Source organism: Acomys russatus, chromosome 29 (genome assembly GCF_903995435.1).
Source record: "Acomys russatus chromosome 29, mAcoRus1.1, whole genome shotgun sequence".
Taxonomy (NCBI): domain Eukaryota; kingdom Metazoa; phylum Chordata; class Mammalia; order Rodentia; family Muridae; genus Acomys; species Acomys russatus.
The window spans coordinates 1,259,055-1,286,821 of NC_067165.1; the positions used below are offsets into that span (position 1 = coordinate 1,259,055).

General features: G+C 41.9%; 1 pseudogene; it reads left to right on the forward strand.

Moving 5' to 3' along the window:
* Nucleotides 1-3,905: 3,905 nt before the first annotated feature.
* LOC127211914 (MICOS complex subunit Mic26-like) lies at nucleotides 3,906-26,087 on the forward strand (annotated as a pseudogene).
* Nucleotides 26,088-27,767: the final 1,680 nt, after the last annotated feature.

Here is a 27,767-nt window from a genome sequence, read left to right on the forward strand (position 1 = left end):
GGCCGTAAGCAGCTGTGATGCTTCTGCCTCCTCATGCCCAGTGCTGGTATTCCAGGCACACACCTTTTATGCTTTTATGTGCAAGCTAGTGATGGGTCCTCATCCTTAAAGAGCAAGCACTTTCTAGACTGAGCTATCTCCACAGCCCTAGTACACTCACTTTTTATTTGCCAATTAAACTTTATAAACAGGGTGAGAGGAATAGGTAAAGAGTTTCTCCATGATATTCTGCCAGCATTCTTACTTTATGTAAATAAAATCAAAAGTGCATTTTCTTAGTAAACATAAAACCCACAGGCTTTTAAGTTGGAGACAGAACTGATTAAAGGAGTTTGGGGAATCAGGCCACTTTTGACCCATTTTCATTTTAGAGCCTGTCACTCATTCTCTGTGACGTCATCATGCTGTGCTACGCAGCACTCCCCCATATTTTTTCTGAACCTGGTAATTAGGCCTCCCTCAATTTCTCCTAGATCAGGTGAGGCAAGAACTAGTACAAACAAATGAAAGTTTATGATGCATAGATGATACAGTAAAGGGAAATAAACACAAGTCATTGAGATCATCAATCAGTGATCTTGCTGACAGGGTGCTTTGTTCTTGGTTTGTTTATTTGGAAGTTTGTCTACATAAACTATCTGGCAGATTTCGATGAGATGAAAGAAGTTTTAATAAGTTAGCATCTATTTCTAAACAAAATGTTAAAATGAGGTTGTAATATGTAATCAAGCCATGTCCTAATAACTGATATGGTCCAAGTTTCTAGAAGTTTACAGTTACAGCTAGATACGGTGGCACAAATCCACAGTCCCAGCACTCAGGGAAGAAGAGGCAGGTGGAGCTCTGTGAGTTCGAGGCCAATCTGGTCTACAAAGCTAGTCCAAGACAAGCAAGCTACACAGAGAAACTGTCTCAAAAAAGAAAAAAAAAAATTAGATTATACCAAAATGCAAATGCGATTCCAACATCCTAAAAGTCTAGTGTCAGACTTAAAACTACAACACGGAACTTTTCATACCAGTCTGCTTCTTTGGATAACAAGCAAGTGTTTATCACTGGCTGCTTGCCTCTTCAGTTGTCTGTAGGTCTTAATCTCTGAAATACAAGTTAGGTTATAAATGAAGTTGATGCCATTTGTGATATTTTACTAACATACAGGGTTGTTTTGTAATTAGAGAAGGAATTTATGGCCTTGTCTTAGTTGCTGTTCTATTGCTGTGAATAAACACTGCGACCAAGGCAACTCTTATGAAAGAAGGCATTTAATCAGGGGCTTGCTAACCATCAGCGGTTTAGTCCACTGTCATCATAGCAGCATGCAGACAGACAAGATGCTGGAGAGGGAGTGGAAGCTGAGAGCTGCATCCTGATCTGCAGGCAGAGACTGAGACTCTGGATGTGGCATGGGCTTCTGAAATCTCAAAGCCCACCCCCCACACCCCTAGGGGAAGAGTTTCTTCAACAAGGCCACACCTCCTAATCCTTCTAATTGTTTTCAAACAGTTCAACTCCCTGATGACTAAGCATTCAAATATGTGTGTCTATGGGGCCATTCTTACTCAAAACTGTCACAGACTTTAAAGAAATGTTGTTCCAGGTATGGTGGCACATGCCAAAAAGATAAAAATAAAAATAAATAGACAAAAAGGAAAGAAAAGGAAAAGAGAAAAGAAAGTGTTGATGTTGGTTAATCAATGTAACACATTGTTTGATCAAAAGGAAAAGGTTGTTTAGAAAAGGGTAAAGCCAGCTGGGCTCAGTGGTGCACACTGGTGTAATCCCAGCACTTAGGAAGCCAGAGGCAAGCAGACTTTTGTGAGTTTGAGACCAGCCTTGTCTACAGAGTCAGCACAGGCAAGGCTACACAGAGAAACCCTGTCTTGGAAAAAAGGGTGGGAGGGGCTGGGGACCAGAAGATGATTGCTCCTTCTTTTTCACTTTGTCAGATAAAGATGTTTGTGATGGTCAGTCACATGACAGAATGATAGACAGGGGTGGGAGAAGAAAGGGGGACAGAGAGAAGCAGAAGGGGCAGGGATACACACAGAGACTACGTTGTTATTGAGCAAGAGTTTTCTAGAACAAATCATTAAAACAGGATCAAAATGATTACACAAAGAAAATATTGAGTAGATTTGCCTGCGAGGGCAGGTCTGAGCAGAAGAGTCAAAGGTAAGGAGAGAGAGGTAGGTAGTTAACCCGCAATGTCTTCATGGCAGCTTTCCCAGTATATCAAGATAGGCAATAGTCCTCTGTTAGCTTTTTCATGAGGTATTAGAGGTTGTACCATCTGACACAGCTGCAAGCCCAGATGTGCTACAACCAACAGCAGCTGTGCTGCTCGGTTCTTTGATGAACAATTGCTAAGAGCCAAACTCACCAAAACACCAGAAGAGAGATACAGTTAAGACACAGGCAGATATAAGTGAGTATATACAGTTTGTCTCTTTTTGCTTCTGGGTGAACTCACTCATTATGATAATTTCTAGATCAATCCATTTGTCCACAAATTTTGGGAATTCCTTGTTTTTAATAGCTGAGTAGTATTCCATAGTGTAAATGTACCACAGTTTCTTAGTCCATTCTTCTACTGAGGGACACTTAGGCTGTTTCCATGCTCTGGCTATTATGTATAAAGCAGCTATGAACATGGTACTAGACCAAGGGATATGTCCCATGAAAAACTTTACTTACCAAGAAAGTGGGTCAGAGGAGAGGACATCCTATTGAGACTCTAGGCGAGAGAAGCATGGAAGAATGGGGAAATAGTAGGATCCACAGTGTCCTGGAAATCTACAAGAAGAACTTTATGACAGGTAGATCTGGGTCCTGGGATCCTCCTCAAACTAAGGCACCAGCCAAGGAGAATATAGGCAGTAAACTTCGAACCCCTACCAAGACCTAGCCGACGAACAGGATATTCTCCACCGTTGAGTGGAGAGTGAGATCTGACTCTCACACGAACTCTGGTGTCCCTTTTCTGACCACATCCCCTGGAGGGGGAGGCCTGGCAGCACTCAGAGGAAGGATGGCAAATTACCAAGAAGAGATTCGATATTCTAAGAGCATATATAGGGGGAGGAGGTCTCCCTCAATCACAGACATAGGGGAGGGGAGAAGGGGGGATGTGGGAGGGAGGGAGGAATGGGAGGAAACAGGGGAAGGGCTAACAATCGAGATGTAATATGAATAAATTAATAAAAAAAAAGAAAATGATGGAGTTAAAGGAAAAAAGAAAAGAAAAAGACACAGGCAGAAAACCTCTGCTGCAACCAGCCTTGGGGATAAATTACAGAAAGCTGCTGTTATTTCTCAAGAGTGTTAGCGCAGAGAATATGACGGGAACATAGCAGAAGAGTGTCATACGCAGACATTAGTAGAGGACTAAGGAACACCGGGACGTCAATTCCAGCCCACATGAGAATTGACAAAGTTCTGATTAGTGGGTTCAGCGAGATCTCAGGATATGCCAAAGAAAAGGTGGAGGCCGCTAATGTGAAATCACACTGGGTCTATTCAGCTCACTGCTCTTAGGAATAACGGGAGAGTTCAGCAAAGAAGCCTAGGAGAAGTGAGGTGGATGGAGGCAGTTCCAGAGCACAGGCAAAAGACCTGGAGGACCCAGCTTGTTTGAAGGCCGCTGACCACACAAGTCTGAGTCTACGGCAGCCGGGGGCCGTTCTGTTTGTGGCATGTAGACAGAACAGTGAGTTGAGGTTAAAAAGAACCTATTCTACACCTTGGCTTCAGTGTTTACTAAATGTGGAACTTCAAGGATTACATTAGTTATCCCTTTGAGCCTCAGTTTCTCTGGTTTTTTTTTTTTTTTTTTTTTAATGGTCCACTGTCTACCTCATTGGCTGAATCAAGAACATTTAAAATAACAAAACTGGACTGCTGGAGCCATGGCTGCCAGCAACACGTTCAAAGTAATTCAGAGATGTGTGAGGCCGGCCAGCCTGAGCCTGCTCACTTTCAGGGTCTATTGCAGCACCCAAAAAGGACTCTCCTCACAAAAACTATGTGAAAGTTGATGAGCTTTCACTCTACTCAGTTCTGAGGGTCGATCTAAATATGTGGAGGAGCCAAGGACTCCACTTGAAGAAAACATCTCACAAATCCGACATCACTGTGAGCCATAAACAAGTTGGTGTCCAGAAATGTATTCCCAAACTCAAGCCAAGGTGGACGCTTTGTCCAGTGGGAACTAGACAGCTGTGAATATCTTCACAGTGCTCCTCCTGGGTTTTCCGCAAGACTCGGTGTTATTTGTTTTGATGATTTTGATTGACTCCTTTTTGCTAGAGGTCCAAAAATAAAGAAGCTGGTGTACACTCCTTTTTTTTTTTTTTTTTTTTTTTATGGGATTAGGTGCCTCTATCCATTACTCACAACAAACCATAGCCCAGGTCAGCAGGGGAGGGTGCTTGGGTTGCCCCATTTTCTGAGGAATAGGAGCTTGGGGGGTAGAGAAAGAAGGACCTAGTGTGAGACCAGGAGGAGAGGAAGGAGGGTCTTACAATCAGGATATAAAGTGAATAGAAATAAATTAATTAATTGAAAAAACTATTCATGGAGACATAGCAGCCTTTTGTTTTTAACAAAGCAAACCCTATCTCCTGTAACTGAGTGATTTCAAGATCTCAGTGAGCCAGCCACTCAAGACAAGCCAATAAGCACTCAAGGGTATGTTCTTGTCTCTGAGGTAGTTTAATATCCTGTTACTTAGTTGCTTTCCATCGAGAGCCTTCCCAGCTCCAACCTTACTGTCTTCCTCTCCATGAAACTGCTTTGTCGGCTGGGCCCAGCTTCTCATGATCTGCCTTTGGCATTGGTTGTTCTTGCTCCAAAATTGCCCATGACTATAACTGCCTATGTTTCAGGGCTGAGATTTGATACCATTTCCTCTGGTAACCTGGGTATTTTCAATCACACCCTCCTCAGAGCCACCCTATACACACAGAACAAATGACACTGTAAGTGGTTTCTAGAAGAGATAAGCACAAGTGGCCAAGACTAAAGTCAGAAATAAAGCTAAATCACTTTCAGTTCTGAGTGGTGGTGGCACACTCCTGTAATGCCAGCACTCAAGGAGGCAGAGGTGGGTAGACGTTATAAGTTCGAGGCCAGCCTGGTCTACAGAGCTTGTTCCATGACAGCCAGGGCTACAGAGAGAAACCATGTCCCCCAAAACCAAAATAAAGACTTTTACAGAGATAATTCGATCTTCTTCTCCAGAATGAATTGAACAACTGGCATTATTGTTAACATTCATAGTAATATCAAAGGCTAAGAGCATGTTACTACAAGGCTAGAAAGCGTAAGTTCGTGTTTGAAGTTCAGTGTAGAATTCTCAAAGCTGTTGCCTTTGTTGTAGCTCTTCCTTTACCATGGAATCAAACCTTCAGCACCGCCTCTCCCTTTCAGTCATTTTCTCCCCATCATCCTTTCTGGGGTTAACACGGCATAGCTGACCTGTGGGTGTTTTAGCTCTCTACTAAGTGTACAGGATGGTAATGGCAGTCTGAATGTGGAGCTGCTCTTCTCGTGTCCAGAAAGGACCCCACAAATCCTTCAAAAGCTTATTTCTGCTCACCTGAAACATCTCCCCCGGAGGCCTCCCCGATTCACAGCCACTCCCAACAGTGTGCAGCCTTGGGACTGAGCCCAGGACATACAAACCTCTCAGGACTCAGAGCCTCAAAAGTAGCAGAGGGCCCTCCTCTGCTCGAGAGTACAGAGCAGGCATGAGAGCTAATGTAGGCATAGGAGGCAGAAGGCGACAGCGCAGCGAAGCAGTCTTTTACGTTTCTTTAAGACCGCTGCTTTCTATTAATTGCAAACGTATCTGCATTCTTTCTAAACAAAGAGTGTAAGCGGCCTGACTGTATGACACAGGTCTCTTGAGCTGCTTGGGAAATAGTGAAGAAGATGGTTCTTGTGGGAGAGAAGAGGAAGTTCTAGAAGCAGAGTCATCGCTGCTGCCGGTTGGTGCCACACATTTCACTTGAGCTCCCCGATCGTCACTACTGGGAGGTGGTGGAAGCTCTAGAAAGTAGGGACTTGCGCGGGGTCCTTGGGTCAATCGGAGCCGTGAGTTGAAAGTGACTGTGGTACCCAGAACTTCCTTTTTCCTTCTTGTGCTTCCTGGTTATGACGTACATAGTTTGCTTCATCAGCGTTTCCCGTCAGTTCTATGTGGTAGCCTTACCCACACCGGGGACCTAAAAGCAACAGTTTCACCCAGACTGGAAACTCAAATTGTGGCCTCAAGGAATCTTTTTTATCCTATAAATTAATTACCTCATATACACTTTCATCATAACAGATATCAAACGTTCCCTTTTCTCAGGAGGCGAATAGCATTTAGCGTGATTTATGTAAAATGAGGGTCATCCTGCTGCCTTCACCACTGATTAGTTATTCGCGGTGTGTCATGCACTTCTGGCCAATAGAGTGGGCAGAAGCTTCCTTCTCCACTTCTGACTTGAAGGAGAGTTTTCATTCCGTTGGCTTTTCTGTGTGTCTTTGTGAGACTTGATGCTGCTTCAGCCAGGATGGAGGATGCAGAAAGAGTGAAGATACCCGAGCCCCCTTGGTAGGGCAGAATCTCAGTGGCTGCCAAACCAGGCAAGCTCCTTCCTTTGCATGCCTGCCTAAATAACGGGTACATTATTATTTAAGCTACATGCAACTGTTATTTTTCTTTCCTCCTGAAAACATCTCAGGAACTACAGTGATCTTCTGCTTAATGGAGTTACATGAAGAACCAAGAACCTGAAAAATTATTCTTTCACTTTAACTTGAAAGAATATAGGTAATGCCATTCCCCAAATTTTTCATTGAAAACAATTTGGGACAGAGTATTCACTAGTCCTGACTCTCATGAAACTCACCATACAAGCCAGGCTGGCCTCAAACTTGCTTGGATCTACCTAATTCTGCTTTCTGAGTTCTTAAATTAAAGGTACAAGTAACCGTTCTCGACACCAGTAACGTTTTGATAGACACAAGAAAAGATTCGACCTTTTAATATTATAAGGAACTAGCTGACTCCCCAAAGAATTTCTAAAATATAGACAAGATCTTAAAATATCAAAGATGATATGAATACCTACAGAAAAATCTATTGACACCAAATGCAAAGTTTTATAGACTTAGACATATAAAAGTACAAACTCTTAAACATGCCAATTTCATAATCAAATAAAGTAAAATAACAAATTAAAATATGAACTTCATATATATATGCATAAATATATAAAGCAAATATTATTAATATATATTGAATACAAGACAATACCTTATTAGCCAGTAAGAAAAATGTGTTAAAAGCAACTGAGAGCATGTTTATCCAGTTGGTACAAATCTTTTAAATTAATAATTTAAGCATTGAAAATAAAGAAACAAGGAGTCTCCTGGCTTAGGATGTGAGTTTGTCAAGATTTCTAATGTTGAGGGAAGAGTAAAGAAGAGTGTCTCCTAAACTAATAGAATTGTGACTGGCGTGGTGGCGCACGCCTTTAATTCCAGCACTCGGGAGGCAGAGGCAGGTGGATCGCTGTGAGTTCAAGGCAAGACTAGTCTACAAAAGTGAATCCAGGACAGCTAAGACTACACAGAGAAACCCTGTCATGAAAAACCAATAAAATAAAATAAAAAGATAAGAACCATCACCACCACCAACAAAAACCCAATAGAATTGTGCTATTAAAATTTGTCAAACAAGACCACAATTCAGAATTATTAACACTCTCTGACTCAGTGATAGACAATAGAGTATCTTTGATCAGACAGTGGCATTTTAGTCAGGAAAGGCTTGTATATGACTCTAGTCCCTTACATCTATATTGGAGCTGGAAAGTACACATTCCCTATGGACACTGTAGCCATGACAACAGCATTGCACAACACCCTACTCATGTACTTACGATGACGATGCTGTGAACAAACCTACTGCGCTGCCCTTTGTAAAAGTGTAGCACACACATCAAGGTGCAATACATAGTACTTGATAATGCCAATATCCATTATGTTATAATTTTATTGTTGTACTAGCAATTACTTTTATTTATAAAAATATGTTCACCACATTGACGTCAGTCAAAGGACAGAGAAGCAATGGATATTGTTTAGCATGAAAATAGGAACCTGTGTTACCTGGGCAGCAGTTTCTCATATGTCCTGTTTATCTCTTCCCTTCGCTGTATCAAGCCACACCACATGGCTGATGGATTACAGCTCAGTTCATGTGAGAACAGTCTGTGACGCTCCTACAACCATGATATCTAGATTTGTGTGAGCATACTTTATGATGTCAACACAGTTTTTAAGAATCACAAAGGCATTCACCTCTCACAGTGTGTTCATATCATAAAATGTGTACATTGGTATATATGTTCACAAACTAAGAGATTATTTTTAAAAAATGAGTACTCCTTCTACAGGGAAACCTTCTCCACAGCAATTTAAAGTTTTCTATGAATGATATGGAAAATCTTGTGAGCTGAAAGATCCTTTAAGGCTTGTCTCCATATTAGGTCTAGTATGATCTCGACTTTCAAGTGCACTTGACACACCTTTTACCCAAGCCATTGCAAAGAGTCTTCCTATGTACAGCAGAGATTCACAGAAATGTTGATGGAAGATTGGGTTTATGAAAACTAGTTAGAAAGAGGATGAAAAGTAACTTCTAGCACACTGCCCATTAATGTCACGCCGAGATCTAGAAGCTACCAAGATTTTATCTCTCTGCAGTTTCTCATTGGCCAGATTCCTCCACAGCACAGGCCTTCATCACGATGCTGCCCACCCTCTTACTTTTCTGCAAGGAAATGCAGCTCCTCTTTGTCTGATATTTGCCTATTGACGTCTTACTTTATGTGTGCTCGTTTTATTTTGGTGACAGCATAAGCTGTTGCTTTCAAAAAAATACCCCATTAAGTGTGATCTTCTTCCTTGCAAATAAACCAGGAAGTTTACACCTATGTTGAAACTCTTTTCTGAAAGAATTTTTATATGTTCTTTATTTGATGATGGTTTTATTCAGGCATATAATGAGGTCCTGTCATTTGCATCCTTCATTATCCTCTGCTCTCTCACTAAACCATTCTTCCCACTAAGTCCTCCTAATTTATCTTTTTTCTTTGGGCATGTAACCCACTGACTTTAATTAAGGTCATTTGCATGAGCATGAGTGAAGGTTTACTCACTAGAGTTAAGGACGACTTACGGCTACATCACTGAAGAAAATGGAGCACCTCCTCCAGTAACCATAACTGCTTACAGTCCCTTAGAAGTGAGAAGGGCCTCAGGAGCCTCTCTCTCATCTGTGATGAAATGTTGACAAGCCCCCTTTGTGTAGGTTTTATGAAGGCACCCCCTGGCATAGGGAGTCTATCACTGCGGCTGCCATGCAATGTCCAGCCGAGCTCTTTCTGCAGTATGCTGCCGGCTCTTAACGTTCTTTCCACCTCCTCCTCCTTGACATGCCCTGACCACCAGAAGTGGCTGTATGGAGCCGAACACTCACCAACCACTTATTTTTGGCACTCTGTTCAATTATGAATCTCTGGGTTAACTGCCGTCTACTACATGAAGAAGCTGCTCTGATGAAACCCCTGAATGACACTAATAAGTAGGAGTAATAGTAAGTGTGTTTTGAATGTTTTATAAAATTTATTACTCAAAAAAACTTGCAAAAAATACACATACCAAAACTGTCTTAGCTAGGGTTTTATTGGTGTGAAGGGATACCATGACCACAGCACCTCTTATAAAGGAAAACATTGCGAATTCTACATTGGAAAGGGTAGGCAGCAGGAAAAAAGAGCTGGGCATGGCTTGAGCACCCGAAACCTGACAACGCACCCCAGTAACACACTTCCTCCAACAAGGCCACGCCTCCTACTACTGCTCTATAAGCATTCAAATATGAATCTATGGGGGCCATTCTTATTAAAACCACCACAAAATTAACCAGACTCGAGGTTTGTATATCACAGAGAGCTTCTACACTCCCCGAACAGCCATTTTGATGCTGTAGAGCTTTAGACTTCCACTATCAGTATTTTGATATACTTTCAGTATGTATGAATATTTTCACTAAAAAAAAATCGATTTTATGCACTTAATTACCACCAAGAAATAAAAAGTCCATGACAGAAACAGAACTAGGAAAACAATTAGCTTCATGTCCCGTGTCATAACTTATACCCGTTACCTGCATTCCCCCTTTCCTCACCCCCTAACCCTTTCTTTCTCTCTTTTCAACATGTTATATTGTACCCACGTGTTTATCTAAAATGAAAGTTTGGCGTGCACACACACACACACACACACACACACACACACACACACACACACACACACACACTACTATTCCACTCTGAAGAAAATTGCAATAAACATTTACAGGGAAATGATGGACTTAGAATGTAAGGGGACCCACACAACATTAGAAAAAAAAAATCCAGTGCTCTCCCTTTATGCAGAACCTAGCCGAATGTATCTACATATAAATGTACATGTGGGACTAGCCATCAGCATTTAAAAGGCAATTTGACAACATGTCCATTTACCAAGACAACAGTAAGTTCCTCCCTAGAGCCCATCGCTCTTGATCATATTTACAGTCCCCAAAGTGAGTAGAATCTGGTAACAAAGAGGTTGACTACCCTCATATCAGTGGTGGCACTTTTGTACCAGTGGGCACATAATGCCTGGCAGGTTCAAAATGTAGCTTATGTGGTTCACAACTGGGTAAGATCACTGATACCTCAATTTCCCCAGCAGCCCACATGGCATCTGAGACTCATAAAAGCTATGTCACAGGGAAGATTTTCCCAGATCATTTCTAGTTGCTTCTTCTGTCTCTAGCAATCCAAGTGAATAGTTTTTAGAAATAGGGTCTAATCATTTCCTTGTGTATTATTTAGGGTCCTCTGGCTCTCTCTAACTATAAAAGGTATTCCCATCTGGCACTGGGACTTTTATTTAGTAGCCTATGGCTTTTGAGAGGACTACTAGCCACCCATATATGATACCTCTGGTCAAATCATTATTATTATTATTATTATTATTATTATTATTATTATTATTATTACTACTACTACTTGTATGCCTTTATACGCTTGCAAAAAGATCCCCATAAGGTTTCTTTATACATCCTTTATTTGTTTACTCTTCCCATTCCTTCCCACCTCCTTTCACTCATTCCATTTAAGCCCATCCACTCCCAGGACTTTTCCTCACCCCCACTTTCATACTGCATGTGTGCTGCCATTCTCCTTCTCTTACTTGGCCTTTTCCCCCTATCCTTTTTAAACTACCCTTTTCTATTTTCCTAGTCATTATAGGTACTAAAGCTAAGCATACTATGACAATAATTCAAAGATAGTACTCACATATAAGGAGACCATGCAGTGTTTGTCTTTGTGTTTGTCTTTCTGGGTCTGGGTTACCTCAGTATCATTCTTCCCAGGTCTGTTCATTTCCTTTTCTATCCTTTTTTTTTTTTTACTGAGTAAAAGTTTATTTTCTCTAGGTACCATAGCTCCATTATCAGCTCATCAGCTATTGGACATCTAGGTTGGTTTCACTTCCTGGATCTTGGGAGTAGAGCAGCATTGAACACCAATGTGAAAGTATACCTATAATAGCATACGGAGTCTCTGGATTGTGGTATTGTTTAATCTTGTGGTAATTTGGTTCTTAGCTTTGATAAACTCCCACACCAATGCTGCACAAGTTTACACTCCTTGAGTGTCCATTTCCCCCACATCTTCTCCATCGTTAGTTGTCATGGGCTCTCTTCACCATAGTCGTTCTCACTGGGGTGAAGTAGAATCCCAGGGCCATTTTAACTGTATTTCCCTGATGACTAAGGATTTTGAACAGTTTTTAAAATATTTATTATCTACTTCTTTCTTATTTTAAAAGCTCTACTCAATTCTCTAACCCAGCTTTAAGTATAAGATTTAATAAAAGAAATTTAATCACCAAAGAAGCAAAACAAGTTCATAAACATTCAAAACACAGTGAATTCTTTATAGATATTTACATGTCAATAGATACTGATCCTCAGTAACTCAATGTTACTGTAAACATTAAAAACATTTTTAAATTACTCTTGAAGAGAAAAAGTAAGCCGTAGTCACAATTTTACTTTTAATTCATTCTTAGCCTAAAGAGAATGATATTCATTGTGATAGAATAATAACTATAAAATCATATTTTAAAAACATTGTTCAGCCAGTCTCATCAATAGTTTAATGATCTAATCATAGTGGAAAAACAAGGCAATGAAAGAAACTTGAGAGAGACTAGACTAGGGCATGTGCTGGGACATCAATTCCCTTAGAGCAGAGGGTCACCTACCTCAATTACACAAGTCTAGCCCACTGAGTTGTTTGTTTTCTTGTTGTTTAATTTTATTGTTGTTGCTTGATTTGTTTTGTTTTAATTATTTGTATGTTCTATATATTAATTTTTTGTCAGACATAGGCTGGGCAAGGATCTTCTCCCATTCTGTAGACTAAACAGCATTGTTGTTTGTTGGTTTGTTTGTTTGTGGCTCTGTTTGAGATAGGATCTAGCTAGATATCCTCGGCTGCCTTCAGCCTTATCCTTCCTCAGACGCCAGAGCAGAAGTTATGGACATAGCTACTAAACCTAGCTCTAATAGAATTTCTTTTACTTGTTAAATAAATACATATAAACATTCTTATTTTATCATTATTTAGTTTGAATAGGTTGTGTAATTTTACTTCCTTTTTCTTGTACATCTTATTTATAAAAAAAAAATTCTACAATAAGTATGAAAATGTTTTGAAAGTAACCAAATGCTTCATGTGGTGACACACATATACCTTTAGGTCCCAGAACAGGCTGGTGCGATCTCCATGGGTTCATAGCCATCCTGGTTCCAGGCCTGGTTCAAAGCTTTATAGTGATTTTTTTAAATGTAACCAAGATTTTTTCCTAATGATTTTCAATTCTATCATTTAAAAGGCTGAATCACAAATATAACTGAAAATTTCCTGAGTTAGAATCAATTGTTGTATATATTACACCCATGATCAGTAGGAAAAAGTTAACTTGTTATTGCAAAATACTACAAATATAAAAGGAGATTGGTTTTCAAGGTACTATGGAAGACTAGAAACTCCATCTTTGGTACCTGGGTTAAGAAAAAGTAGTATAGAAAAGGTTAGAATGTTTCAAACAGAAAAGGAAGAAGAGCTTTAGAGACCCATGAGGGAAGTGACAAGATTTGGAAAGTGCTGAGACAGGCAACAACTGACCCCAGCTCCCAGCCCTCAGCTCTGTAGCTCTGTGCAGGGCCCACCAGAAGCCTCTTCCAACACATAAGCTGTGGCTCTGAGTGATAATCTTACCCTCAGGACAAGCTTCAAATCTACTCAAAGGTTTTCTTGAGACAGTGCCCCTCCAGCAGATGAGCCAACAGGTTCTGAGGACCCTCACTTTGTCACTGTGATTCTGAGGGTAGTGTCTGGTGACTGTCTAGAGAGGGCTCCTTTAAAACTCAGCCTCCCTTGCTGGGGCTTATGGATAAGGAACAACCAGTCTGGCAGCCTACCTTTAACCTGCTGGCTCCCCAAGGGCTAGGCAGCAATGAGACACAGCTCAGGAGGGGATAGGGCATGCTGAGACAATGACAAGCTGGAAAGTGCTGGCTGCAGGAGGCTCGGTTCATGTGTGATGAGCGAAATCCCATTCAATGGTTAGAGCAGATCTCATCAGCTGTAGAGCCATCTATCTGCCACTCAGTGTTGTATAGCCCAACACTGATGTACATGCTCCCAGCAGGCTGATTAACACATAAATGCTGAAAGTACAAATACAAGCCATTCACCTCTATAGAGCTCACTGCTGTGGGTGTTTCCCATCGCCCCCTACCCTCCAACATGCCTGAGAGATCCCCAGCTACAGCATTAGCCACACCAGGGCCTCCATCTTGAAAGTATCAGGAGGGTGAGAAATCCTACCAGATCATAAGACTGCAAAGTTAAGGGTGGCTAACAAAGACCCTTGGTATATGAACAAGTGAGAATAGTTGTGGTGGACATTAGGCATTTGCCCAGTACAAGTCAAATACTGACATAAATCAGAGGACAGACAAGGGCCTTCAGGCTAGCTGACCGTTCCTCCCTATGCACATCGCTGGCAATTTTCAAGGTTTAAGAACCTGGAAAAAAGTTGCTCCAATACTTCGTCTTTTCTTTTGTATTTGTGTGTGTGTGTGTGTGTGTGTGTGTGTGTGTGTGAGAGAGAGAGAGAGAGAGAGAGAGAGAGAGAGAGAGAGAGAGAGAGAGAGAGAGAATGAGTCTGTGTGTGTGTGCATGTGTCTGTGTGCATAAATGCACATAACACCTACATGAATGTATACACTTATTCATATATATGTGTGTGTGTATATATGTATATATCTAAATCAATAAATATAACTTAAAATATATCTAACACATAATAAAATGTAATATGTCATTATATTCATATTATATTATAAAATTGATTTACATGATAGAGATCAGGTAGTCCAACGATGACTGTTCGCGAAGGGGACATTGAGTGACTCTGTATCTGTTCAATCCAAGAAACCAGATGCCTCAGAAGTCTGGACATTCACTGAAGGCCTAGGGTTTACTTGAGAGCCGTTGGAATTGGAACCATATTGAGAGACCAAAGAAGCTGGTACGAAGCTGAAATTAGTTGTCCAAGGACAATGGCCACAGTGATGCGCATACTTGCAAGGGAAATAGAAGGGTCTTCCTTCTTTGTATGGCCTTCCTCCTTCAACCTCCTTCTCTTCAGGCTTCCAGCCTGTTGGATGATAACAGCCATACCTATGTCAGACGCTCCATATGCCGATCTTCTCTGGGACCTCCTGCACAGACACACTAGAGGGTTTTTAGTGAGTCCCAGGCATCTGTTAGTCCAGTCAAGTTGGCACCATGACCAGCCAAGCATCATACTGAGTGGCCATGGGTGCATCACTAAAGCTGAGCTGAGTTTCCAAACTATACAGTAGATATGACTGCCTTGTGATGGTATTGTGGGAATTAAAGATATTATATAAATCATTCATGACTTCATAACAAACATGCCCCCCATCTTAAACTCTAATATTAAATATTGAAGTGAATAATTAACATTGGACAAGTGACTTAAGCCTCTTGTACTTTAGTTTTCTTATCTGCAGGAAAATGCTATTTCTTACTTGTATTCAATTTTCTCTGCAGAGAAGAAATTTTATCACTACTTTCATCATCTACATTAAGTGCTGTACCCTTTGCATGCTTTCAAGCCTACTTCCTGAGTAGACACTGGGAAAATGATGTTGTTAAGTGTGGCTGTCATTTAGCACTTCCTTCTGGGCTCATGTCACCAAGGAAAGCCCCCTTGAGCTCCCTGCAGGTACTGTCAATCATTTATGAGAACATTATGGACTCATCTGGATCCAGGGCCTCTATGGCATTCTTTCTCTGGGTCTGGGATTCTCTCATTATTGCTCGTCATTTCATTGATGAAGCTCCTGAACACTAATGGCCCAAACCATTAAACTCCGTCTATGCAAATGTGAGAATGTGGGGATTGTTACAGTTAATTTACCAGTATGGCCTAATAATATTTATTATCAGGTCTATACTCATTATTATTTTCTAACCCACTAGCAATAAATCAAGACACAGCACCTGTTATATTTTAAAATAACCTTAGATAACCTGGGGCAGGGAAGATATTAATTCTTTAAACTACCTCCCATAGTCGGGGCAGGTACGAGATATCTGTCCCAATCCCATGCCATCTGCTTCTAATAATTTCTATCAAGCTACCTCCCATCCATAATCCCAAGTACTTGATAATGTTCTTCATCTGGGCCAAATCCTCCATCCACGCCAGCTTCTCCTCCACATCACCTGTGGCACAGTCTCCTTGTTCTCTTCTCCTTGGGTCTCTCCTTCCAAGATTCTCTCTGTCTCCCCAAGCCCTGGAACCTTAGCCACGCCTGTCCCTTGCCCTGCCCAGGTGTGATGGCCTTTTATTGGTCAAACAAGTTAGGCTTTTAGGCAAAGTACAGGTGGATCACAGAAACAAGAAGCAGTAATTAGCATCAAAATACATCAGACCAACCTCCAATGGGGGTGACAGTGTTCCCTCACTAATGCCTTATATGACATGGTCTGGGCTCAGTTTAGGCAGGGACCAAGTAGCAATCTTGGTAAGAGTACTGGGATGTCCAAATTAGGCATGTTAATACTCAACCTTTCAGCCCACTGACCTAACACTCCAGCCATCTAATTATACTAGAGGAATTTTCTCTCTTCCCATGAGTAGATTTCTGAACTCTTATATTAAGGAAGTAAAACAGAACAGAGAAATGTCCTCTGACAACTATATAGATTGGTAACAGAATATTTTAAGGAAAAAAAAACAAATAAGCAGGATGGTGATTCAAAGGTATATTGGGAGCCAGGGACTAATATAACAAAGGAGAATTATAAAGCTAGTGACTCAATTCTAATTCTGTGGAGAATAAAAATCAATACCCCACCCCATCAAATTGTTGATTACAGAAACATTAATTTAAGACTTGAAATAGTAAATAATTGCTCTAATCAAGGATTCAAGTCGGGCCACACTAGGTGGTATGTAAACAGCCAGTTAATGAAATGAGCCATAGAAACGAGAAAAATGGCTCTAAAATCTCCCCTAAGAGCAGCTGCTTCTTTGTTTTTCTTTTTTATGGAGCAATGAGAAAAGGAAGGCATGGGATGAATATAAATAAAATAGGAATGTAAGTAGGGCGAAGTACATCACTTAATTGGAGGCCACGGAAAGGCAGCCACAGAGCATGAGAACACACTACACGGAGATGACAAGACCCACCATGTGAAGCCCACTTCCTTACTTCATGTACGAGCACCAAGGATCTTAGATAAAGGTATATATGTGTCCCAACTTTTAGACTATTTAATAGTTATTTGATGGTTTTCCAAACACTACTAAGGGTTTGATTTATTTTCTGCTTGGATAGAACTCAGAAAATGTGACGAAACATCCACTGAACTGCAGCAGCACTTCCAGAGCAGTGTTAACTATCAGTGGCTTGTCAGGGCATTTAATTCTAAGGGTTTTGTTCTCCAAATGTACAGCTATGGGATCTACAGTGAAACAGAATCATGCAGCCTTTACTGTTATTTTAAACACGCGCTAACAAATTTGGTTGTCCAAAATACTCATGGCATTTTCCAAAAAGAAAAATTGGAAGAGAGATTTGAGGTCTGTTAAAGGAAAACCAGCTCTCAGCTGTGAGATGAATATCTGAGTATAATCGATTAGAAAACATAGTTGAGAAAGTGAAATTTAAAAAATCCTCAGTAGACCAATGGTTCTCAACCTTCCTAACGCTGTGACCCTTTAACACAGTTCTTCATATTGTGGTGACTTCCCCAACCACAAAATTATTTTTGTTGTTACTTCATAACTGTAACTTTGCTACTGTTAGAAGAGAGTAGAGAAAAACTAAAAAAAAAAAAAAAATATGTACAAGTCAGCCCCTGGGTAGGTATTTGATCATTCCTCATGCATTGTTATTAAAAGTATCCCCTCATGGCATCTCTCAGTAGAGCCCTTTCTATTTTCAGATATGTTTATATTTGCTACGACAACCAGTGTCTGCAACAGACAAACCAGCTGTGGTATTAATATAAAACATCCCCCACGGGCTCAGGTGTTCAAGCTGGCCCGCAGCTCAGTGCTTGAGGAAGTTTTAGAAGTGTCAAGAAGCAAACCTTCACTGGAAAAAAATGGGTCATGGGAGTAGGCTTGGGGGTGTGATACCTTGCCTTCATTTTCTGTTCATTTTCTACTTCCCGTTGCAAATGCAACCAGTGACCAGCTCCTGATCCTGGTGCTATGGCCTCCACTTTAGGATGGAATGGATCAGGCTCTAACACAGAGAAAAACTCTTCTTTCCTGTGGACCTGGTTTGTGGGAGCAATGTGGAAACACTGGGTTTCTTTAGCTCTCAGCTTCAAGCTTCCCCACGTTCCCCTCACAAACCTGCTCCAGAGGCCTCAGGATGGAGCAGGTAGGGCACTCAGGGTCTGTAGCTCAGCTCCTCTTCCTGTTCACTTTGCCTTCTGACTACGGATGCAATATGGCCAGCCATGCCCCTTCTGCTCCCGTGCCTTGCCTGATATGATGGAATCTACCCACTTGCGTAAAGCAGAATAAACTCCTCCTTCCTTAAATTACTTATTGTTGGATATTTTTTCAGAGCAGTGAGAAAAACTAGTATGCTAACCAAATAAAGCTAGTCAGGTAAAAGGTGTCTGCTCAGTACTGAATCAGGACGTAAAGTCCTTCCATGCTCTGCAGGTAGCTTCCAAGGGTACCATCATCATCAGTCCAGTAAGTGGAAAAGGAAAGCAAAAGACTATAACCAAGATGCTTGTATCCCAGGCCTGGATAAATATTTAATTACTTAAACTCACAAGCAAAGAATTTAGTAGATATTTAAAATGTATGCCATACATGGGATATAAGAATGGGGATTGGTGCCTCATCTTCTATCAACTAAAACACCCATATTACATGTACCAGGATGCCAAAATGAACCTGAGACAAATGGCTCTCTTCAGAGGCTCCTGCTATAGCAATTTAATTTCTTTTTAAAATACTAAGTGACAGCATATTCTGGTGAGGACGTGGAACAAGAACACTCCTCCATTGCTGGTGGGAGTGCAAACTTGTACAACCACTTTGGAAATCAATTTGGCAGTTTCTTAGAAAATTGGGAATAGTGCTATCTCAAGGTCCAACTATACCATTCTTGGTCATATATCCAAAATATTCTCCACTATACCACAAGGACACTTGTTCAACTATGTTCATAGTGGCTTTATTTGTAATAAATATCCAGAAACAGGAAACAACCTAGATGTTCCTCAACTGAAGAATGGGTAAAGAAAATGTGGTATATTTACACAATAGAATACCACTCAACTATTAAAAACAAAAACATCATGAAATTTGCAGACAAATGAATTGAAGTAGAAAATGCCATCCTGAGTGAGGTAACCAAGACTCAGAAAGAAATGCATGGTATGTACTCACTTGAAAGTGGGTATTAGCCCTAAAGTACTGGATAACCATGCTACAACCCACAGACCCAAAGAAGCTAAATAACAAAGAGGTCAAAGGATAGTGTTTGAATCTCATTCAGAAGGGGAAATAAAATAGGCATAGAAGGTGGAAGGATGAAGGGAACTGGATGAGAGAGGGGATGTGGAGGGAAACAGCATGGTGGTGGGGGAAAATCAGTTGTGAGGAAGGACAGAGGGCTGGGAGGGAGAACAGAAATTGATGGAGGGCATCTCTGTGATGAGCCAGAGACCTGAGATAGGGGAGGCTTCCAGAGTCTTTAGGGATGACCCTAGCTGAGACTCCTAACATCTGGGGATGTAGAGACTAAAGTGCCTATCTTCTGTAGTCAGGTGAGATGTCCAGTGGAGGGATCAGGACACCAACCCACCCATAAAACCTTCTTCGGCCCAAAATTTGTCCTCCCTACAAGACGTACATGGATGAAGATAGACCAGAGGCATGTCCCATGAAAGTCTTCACTTACCAGGAAACTGGGACAGAAGGGAGGACATCCTCTTGGGACTGTAGGTGAGAAAAACATGGGAGAATGGGGAAATAGAAGGATCCAGAGGGTCCTAGAAATCTACAAGAAGAACATTATGACAGGCAGATCTGGACCCAGAGGTCTTGCTCAAACTATGGCACCAGCCAAGGACAATACGCGCATAAACTTCGAACCCCTACCCAGATCTAGCCAATGGACAAGACATTCTCCACAGTTGAGTAGAGAGTGAGGACTGACTTTCACACGAACTCTGGTGTCCCATATTTGACCACGTCCCCTGGATGGCGAGGCCTGGTGGCACTCAGAGGAAAGATAGCAGGCTACCAAGAAAAGACTTGATACCCTAGGAGCCATACAGGGGGAGGAGGTCCCCCTCAGTCACAGTCATAGGGAAGGGGAGTAGGGGGAAAGCGAGAAAGAGGGAGGAATGGGAGGATACAAGGGATGGGATAACAATTGAGATGTAATATAAATAAATTAATAAAATATATAAAAAAGAAAAAAATGGAGCAGAGATTGAGGGAATGGCCAACCAATGACTAACCCAACTTGAGACCTATTCCATGGAGAGATAACCCCTGACACTATTTTTTCTTTTTTTTTTTCTTTTTTTTTTTTTTTTTTGGTTTTTGAGACAGGGTTTCTCTGTGTAGCCTAGGCCATCCTGGACTCACTTTGTAGACCAGGCTGGCCTTGAACTCACAGTGATCTGCCTGCCTCTGCCTCCCAAGTGCTGGGATTAAAGGCGTGCACCACCATGCCCGACAACCCCTGACACTATTAAAGAAACTCTGCTATGATTGCAGATAGTAACCTGGCATAACTGTATTCTGAGAAGTTTCATCCAGCAGCTGATGGAAACAGATGCAGAGACCCACAGCCCACCACTGGACAGGGGTCTTGTGGAAAACTGGGGGTGGGGAATGATTAAAGGATCCAGAGGAGTCAAGGACACCATACGAAGACCTACAGAGTTGACTAACTTGGGCCAATGGGGGATCACAGAGACTGAGCCACCAACCAAAAAAGCATGCATGGACTGGACCTAGGCCCCTGCACATATGTAGCAGATGTGCAGCTTGGTCTTCATGTGGGTCCCCTAACAGCTGGAGCAGGGACTATCTCTGTGCCTGTTGTCTGCATTTGGATTCCTTTCCCCTAGCTGGGCTGCCTTGTCTGGCCACAGTGGGAGAGGATGTACACTCTGAGGAGAAGGGGAGGGGGAATAGTGGGAGAGAGGATGTGAGGGAGAGCCTTGGAGGAGAGGAGGGAGCAGCTTGCTATTGATACTGATAAAAGTATAAAACACTAAAAAAGAAATAAAAAATAAAAATAAACAAAAACTGACACTGAGAAACTAGTACAGATATCATAAACCCTCAACCAGATTAATGACTGAAAACAAGATCAAGTAGAAAAAAAGTAGAGCAAGAAAGATATTTGAGAGGCACATTGACTTGCTATAGTTCTCTACACTCCTCTCAATACTGGAGCAAAGTAGAGCTAGAACCTTCTCACTTCAGATGTATTGAGATGACCTTTAACAGCATCTCTTTACATATGCTCTGAAGTTGGGTGTGGTCACGAATATAATCCTCTATGAAAGCTAAAGTGAAAAGAAAGTTGAGGTCTCAGAACAGTGACAGAAAAAAGTTAGCAAATTAGAGGCCCAGAAACAACAGAGTACATGACTTGTGGTAGACCTCTATTCTAGAGAGACAAATGGCAGAAGACTATAAACATTGCGGCAGGGGGGAGGGGTATATGTAAATGTTTTTATTTTCTCAGATGAGGGAATGAGATGAGAGCCATACCCAAGCTGCATGAAATCATGGGTTGGGATGAGCCTAGTGTTTCTTTCTCTGTTCTAGCTGCCCCTAAGCTTAGGCATGGAAGCTTTTAGCCTAGGCCTAGAATTTTTTAGCCTCCAAGACTTACTGCCAAATAAACTCACCTTTTCTAGTTTTTTTTTTTTTTAATTCCTGCTGACTGATTCAACTCAGCTGTTCTGGCCCTAACTCCTCTCCAAGCAGACTGCTTCCCTTGGCTTCTGACTGAATTGCTTTGCTTGGCCTCAAACTAACTCTGGTGATGTGTTCTAATTGTCTGGCTCCTTCTTTCTGCAAACTGCCTCTGTAAAACTGTCCAGGTAAAACTGCCAAATACACTCCTATCACTACTCCACCTCTCTTCTCTCCCTCGCTGCTATGAAGCAGCTTCTCTTTCCTGTGCTGTTTCCTGAGAGTTGGGTGTAGCCTGTCTCTAACTCATTCTGTCAAATCTTTCTCCGATTCGTCACTTTGTCTGCCCCTCAATTAGACATCACATTGGAACATCACGGCCTCCTTCTGTAAACTAATTTTACTTTCATTGTTTGAGATTAACAGTGTCTGCATTCCAGCCAGATCACATCAACCTAGAAGGTCTTTGGATGTGATCCCTTGCCAGAGAGGCCATATTGCTAGATTAAATTTCCTGTATAGTAGATCTTTTCTATAGGACATCTGTGGGCCACTTGAGAAGGCATCAGTGTGGAGTTTCCTGAGTCCTACAGGATAGAAACCCCTGGGGGAATAAGAAATATCTGAAGCTAAAAAAAAAATATGATAACAAATCTTACCACAATGAAAACATGCACCTCCATGGTCAACAGAAATGGAAGACAGTAAAATTAGTACCTTTCAATAGCCTACAAAGGCATGCCAAGAGAGTGTTAGTTCTGATGATCCATTAGGCTCATCCATCTATGCCAATTTCATCACTGGCTAGGCCTAAGAGACATATAGCTACACAGACAAATAAGCACTGCTGTACCCTTTATTTCATCCCTGTGCATGCCTTCGGGCAAATCAGTGGTAGAGAGGATAGACTAAATAAGCAGGATGAGTGAACCCTAGCAAAGCAGGATCCACACCTCCTTCCCTATGCTACCCTCAGCATGAAGCATAAGAAACTAGACGCAGTAACGAAATAGGAGCCCAAGTTTTTGGTTAAAATCTTAGAGCAGGTAACTCAAAGGCTGAATGGAGACTCTCTTTTCAAATTAATCACAATATTATGCATTTCCAAGACTGAGCAAAAATTTCACAGTGCCTTCCCAAAAGTGCCATCAGATTACCAGGGAGAGGTGACTACAGCGATGTTTGTTCAGTAGAGAAATTGAAATTCTCCCAGCGTGTGACTCCTCCTTTCCAGATGATTCCACAGAAAAGAGACTTAATGTGGCCACAGGCTACATACAAAATGAAATAGACAAATAGAAGCACCCAGTATTAGGATGGGAATTGTTATATTTTGGCAATGAATTTCCCCTAAAATCTTAGTGGTCTTACAAATAAAAGTTTGTTTGTTTGTTTAATTCATTAAATCTCCTTTAGGTAAGATAGCTATCCAAGGCTGTCCCCTTTCTACTATGGACTGAATGTTTACCCTGAATTTCTACATTGAGAACCTACTCTCCAATGTAGGTAGTAAGAAGTAGGATTGCTGGTAATCAGGTGGTGAAGGCAAGGCCCTCATGAGTGATGTTACAAAAAGACATGAAAACACACGAAGTTGAAAGTCTGCGGCCAAAGACGATGTTCACCAGCACCTGCCTCTGATGTTGCTTTAATCTTGAACTTTAAGCCCCAGAACTATGAAACACAAATGTCTGTCTGCCATGAGCCACCCAGTAATTAGTTTATGATAGCAGCCTTACTGGACTAAGATATATCCCACCTGGGGGTCCAGGCTCCTTCCCCTAGAGGGCTGTGTTCCAAACAGATAGGATGGAGCCTGTAGAAGCCACACCTACGCTAAATGCTGCTGTGCAGAAACATGCAGTATTCTATTTCCCAACCACCCAACAAACCTAGCCACGTGGCTTCACCAGATTTACAGGCCTGTGATGTACCCAAGACAGAAAAAGAGAAATAAATGTGCCAATCAAAGCCTCCACTGAGTCAACATGTAGAAGATGATGACGACTTCCGCCTCACAGCCCAGGAGGCTGGCCGGCCATGCTCACAACTCTTTCAGCTGAGCATCTGGCGGACCACACCTAGAGCAGGAGTTCCCAAGGCCAAGTGGCTAACACCTTTTGTAACCTTCCTCTAGGCACAGGGCCAGACCCTGCTGCAGGCCATTATTAGATTCTGTATCTATACAAGTAATGTTTCTCCTGAGTAAGAAGATCACTACACAGGGCAGAAAGAGGCCTCAGCTTCACCCAACTGCAGCCAGAGGCTTTGAGGGTTACTCTTCCTGACAAGCATTCTTTTTGCTACTGAAAATAATTGCATAGCTTAAGTCACTTACTGAGAAAGGAGGCAAGTCATTCATTCCTTTGATCTGATTTTGGTGGGACCCATATACCTCCACAGGGGCAGGGAAATGTTTAAGTGAGTCTCCATGGCCCCTTTACCTGAAAATACTAGGGATTTGCATGTTACTGAGGATCAGGAAAATCACCAAAACAGGATTGTTAGGGGCAAAGACTTTGTGCTGTGTGTTTTGTCTTCTCAGCCTTGCATGTGACTGCTGGTGTGACAGGATTGGGTAACGTATAAACTGTACTTTGCATAGCATCACTTAGAGAGGGCCTTTCTCTCTGACGTTCTCTTCATCTTTGAGCTTATTAAGCTATGTTCATTTTGTAGCCCCAGGGTAAAGTTTATGTGGAAAGTAATAATGCAGACACCTTATTTTCAATGGTATTAAAAAAAAAAAAAAAAGACCTTAAAATAATACAAAAGGCTGTACTATTTCCCTGCATTTTCCTCATGTTCACCAGATAATTCCTTGTTTGTTGAAATAAGGAAAATATTATTGAATAAAGAACTTGGAGAAAAAGGATATCTTAGCTACCTGATCATAAAGACTGGAGAAACCAAGAGATAATACAATCTACAAGAAAATGTTGACTGATGCGCTCTGAGAAGTCCTGTATTGCACACTCAGAGACTTGAGTTCCATCTTCAAAAAACTCTAACTTAAAATCCATAAGAGCTACCAGCAGTAAACAGTGGTGAAGCTAAGTACCCAATGTCTGTAATTAACACCAACTGACAACTTCAAAAGAGGAGCTGACATCAACACCCAGGCATAGAGCAGAAAAAACAACTGTAAACAAGTTAGTACAAATGGGGGATGGCCAGAGGTTGATTTCATCTGAGGTTCCGGAAATCAGACAGGCATAACTCTGAAAGGATATGCTGTTTACATAGAATGCATTCTCAATATTTGACAAAACCCAGTTTACCAAAATAATTTGTTTATAGGAGATGCTTATTTATTTTGCCTCTTTGCACAGCGTACACAATATTAACAAATGATTCATCATTTCTTGAGTTTTCTTTTGAGTGGAGATTACTATAGATCGAAAACAAAACAAACAAATGAACAAAATTTCCCCCAAAACTCTCACATATGGCATATGTAGTTTTACACTGTCTACCACACTGAGGTCAGTGCCAGTGACTCAAAGATATTTTATCACCTGGCCATCTTAGTTCATGTAAGCAAATGCTATAAAGTTGTCATGGCAAAGTCACTTAAGGACACGATTCTCAGAATGTGTTCTCCGTTACTAAGCAATGATGACGGTATCTTTCATCCATCATTGCCTGTGGTTCTTTTCATACAGGGCCCAGTATCTGAGTGATTCTAAGACACCGATGAGGTCATAAGAACTCAGTGGTAATCCGTGGCTCAGAGTCACCACAACACTTCAGAAGCTCTTCCTCCACCTCTTTTCCTTCTGTGCTTTGTACAGATTCTGATGTATTTCTTCAGCCTCTGGTGCCAATTCCTCCTCTTTATGTCCTGTCTATAGAGCTTTCTCTTCTTCAGCTAAATATCTTCCCCAAATTCTTATGTGAACAAGCCACTGCCTTTATTAAGGTTTTCAGTGATTCCTCATTTTGCATGTAGCAACAGTCTTGAGAGTATGTGCATCCCAGTGTGTACATAACAAAAGTATTCTAAGGAGAAAAGAATTTATTTGTGAGAAATGTCACCCTCCCTCTACCTGGCCCTCTCTCACCCCAGACTGCAGTGCTCCCCTCACAGATGTTGGCGGGGCAGAAATGTCTCCAGGCCATGCTTGCAGCAGAAGCAAGCCCCACCCTTCCCCTCCAGGGCTCAGGTGCCATTGCAAGGAGGGAACAGGCAACGGAGAGATGAGAGTGATGGAGGAATGGAATAGTGCATGTACTGTGGAGAGAGATTGAACTGGTGACACGGCAGCGATGGTGGGCATGAGAGAGGGCTAAGGTCAACAGTAGATCATGTCTATGCCATTGTCCAGTGGGTTGATGGGATGCTGAGCAGCATCTGGGAGCTTAAGCAGATGCAGACTCAGCTCCAGAACAAGCTGCCTGGCCGTGAGATCACCCTAGCTCTGGACAATGTCCGAGGCATGAGATGAGAAATAGTTCGCTTTCTAGATTGAACCTCTTCAAAGGATCACCGTGTCCATGATGCCACTGAAGGCTATGTGTGAGCCATTGGCTCTGATAACAGCAGGGGTCTGGGTTGATATCTGAAGACCGTGTTTATCATCTAATGACATGCAGATGTTCATGGCCTATGCTGTAGCCTGAAGCCATCTTGATGTCCATGGTTTGTACTGCCCACAGGGACCAAACTGATATGAGTGGCTTGCTCTGACACCTGAGACTGTAGTGATGTCCAGGCCCAGGCTGCTGTCAAGGGCCATGTCTGAGTCTGTGGTCTTACTGTGTCTGAGTTTTTGTTGATGTCTATGGCCCGTGCTACCACCAAAGGCCATGTGGATGTCCGTGGTCTATGCTGTAGCCTGAAACCATGTTAATGTTTGCAGGCAATGCATCCATGCCATGTTGATATGTGACCTGTACTGCCACCTGGGGCCATGATGGCCTGGACCCATGATGCTGCTGACGGCTATGTCTGGGTCTGTGGTCTTACAGGGGCCAGGACTCTGCTCATGTCTGAGACCTGTGTTGCCACCAAAGACCAGGCCGAGACCGACTGGGTCTATGGTCTGTGTTGTGGCCTGAATCTATATTAATGTTCATGATCCCAACTGCATCAGAGAATCTTGTTTGAGTTGATGGCCTTACTGCAACCGGGAGCCCTGTTCACGGTCTCCGATGATGCTAGAAACCCTGGGAAAGCCCACGATCCATGACAAGCAGTGATATCGAAGGTTGAAGACTCACAGTTGAGAAGATGAAAATGGGAGGCCTCTATGACAACCCCTACCTCCACCCCAGCGGCGCCCCCCCATAGTAACAGCATAAGTAGGAAGCCACAAAAGAACTTTTTAAAAAAACTATGATAGGATGCTGAAGAGTGGCTCTCCACAAGAAATGGCTTCCAGGAGGGATGCAAACGGGGAAGCATACAGTTCTATTTAAAGGACAGGGCACTGAGAATTTGACCACATTCCAGTGAGTATATAGAGAACACAAATTAGACTTTTTTTTTTTTTTTTTTTTTTTGCTAGGGGGTAAAGTCACAAGGATAGGGGGAGGACAGGGAAGGATTGGGGTGCAAATGTGATAGAGGTGTATGAAGTAAAAGCCCCAAAGAATCATAAATATATTATGATGGAGGAATAAACAAGTTCCAGATTTAGGGTCCCATTCATTCCTAAAGTCAGTGTACTGAGAGGTCACGTGTGCTCAAAGAAATTCCTGCAATTGTCTTTTGTCTATTAAAACAAAAAAAGGTGGTGAACATCACATTTATTCTAGATTGCCATGGGAGATTGTCTATGCTGTACATGGCCATGGGGTGCCATAAAAGTCACTGTATCACAGTAAGTATGGAGAAAGGACTGCCTCCCATAAGTACATGGCACAAGTGGGAAGGAGTCTCTATGCCATGTTTGTCAGGAAGCAAAGATGAAGGTTGGTGCTTACTTTCCCCTTTCTATGGAGTACGGGATCCCGGCCAATGAATAGTACCAGCCACATTTACATTGGGTCTTCCTGCCTCAAGCAACCATACCTAGAAGGTGTCTTATAGAGCTGCCCAGAGGCTGCTCCTCCAGCTGATTCTTTTCACATTAGCAATCAACGTTCACCATCACAACACTAAACAGTTGATAATGGACCACACA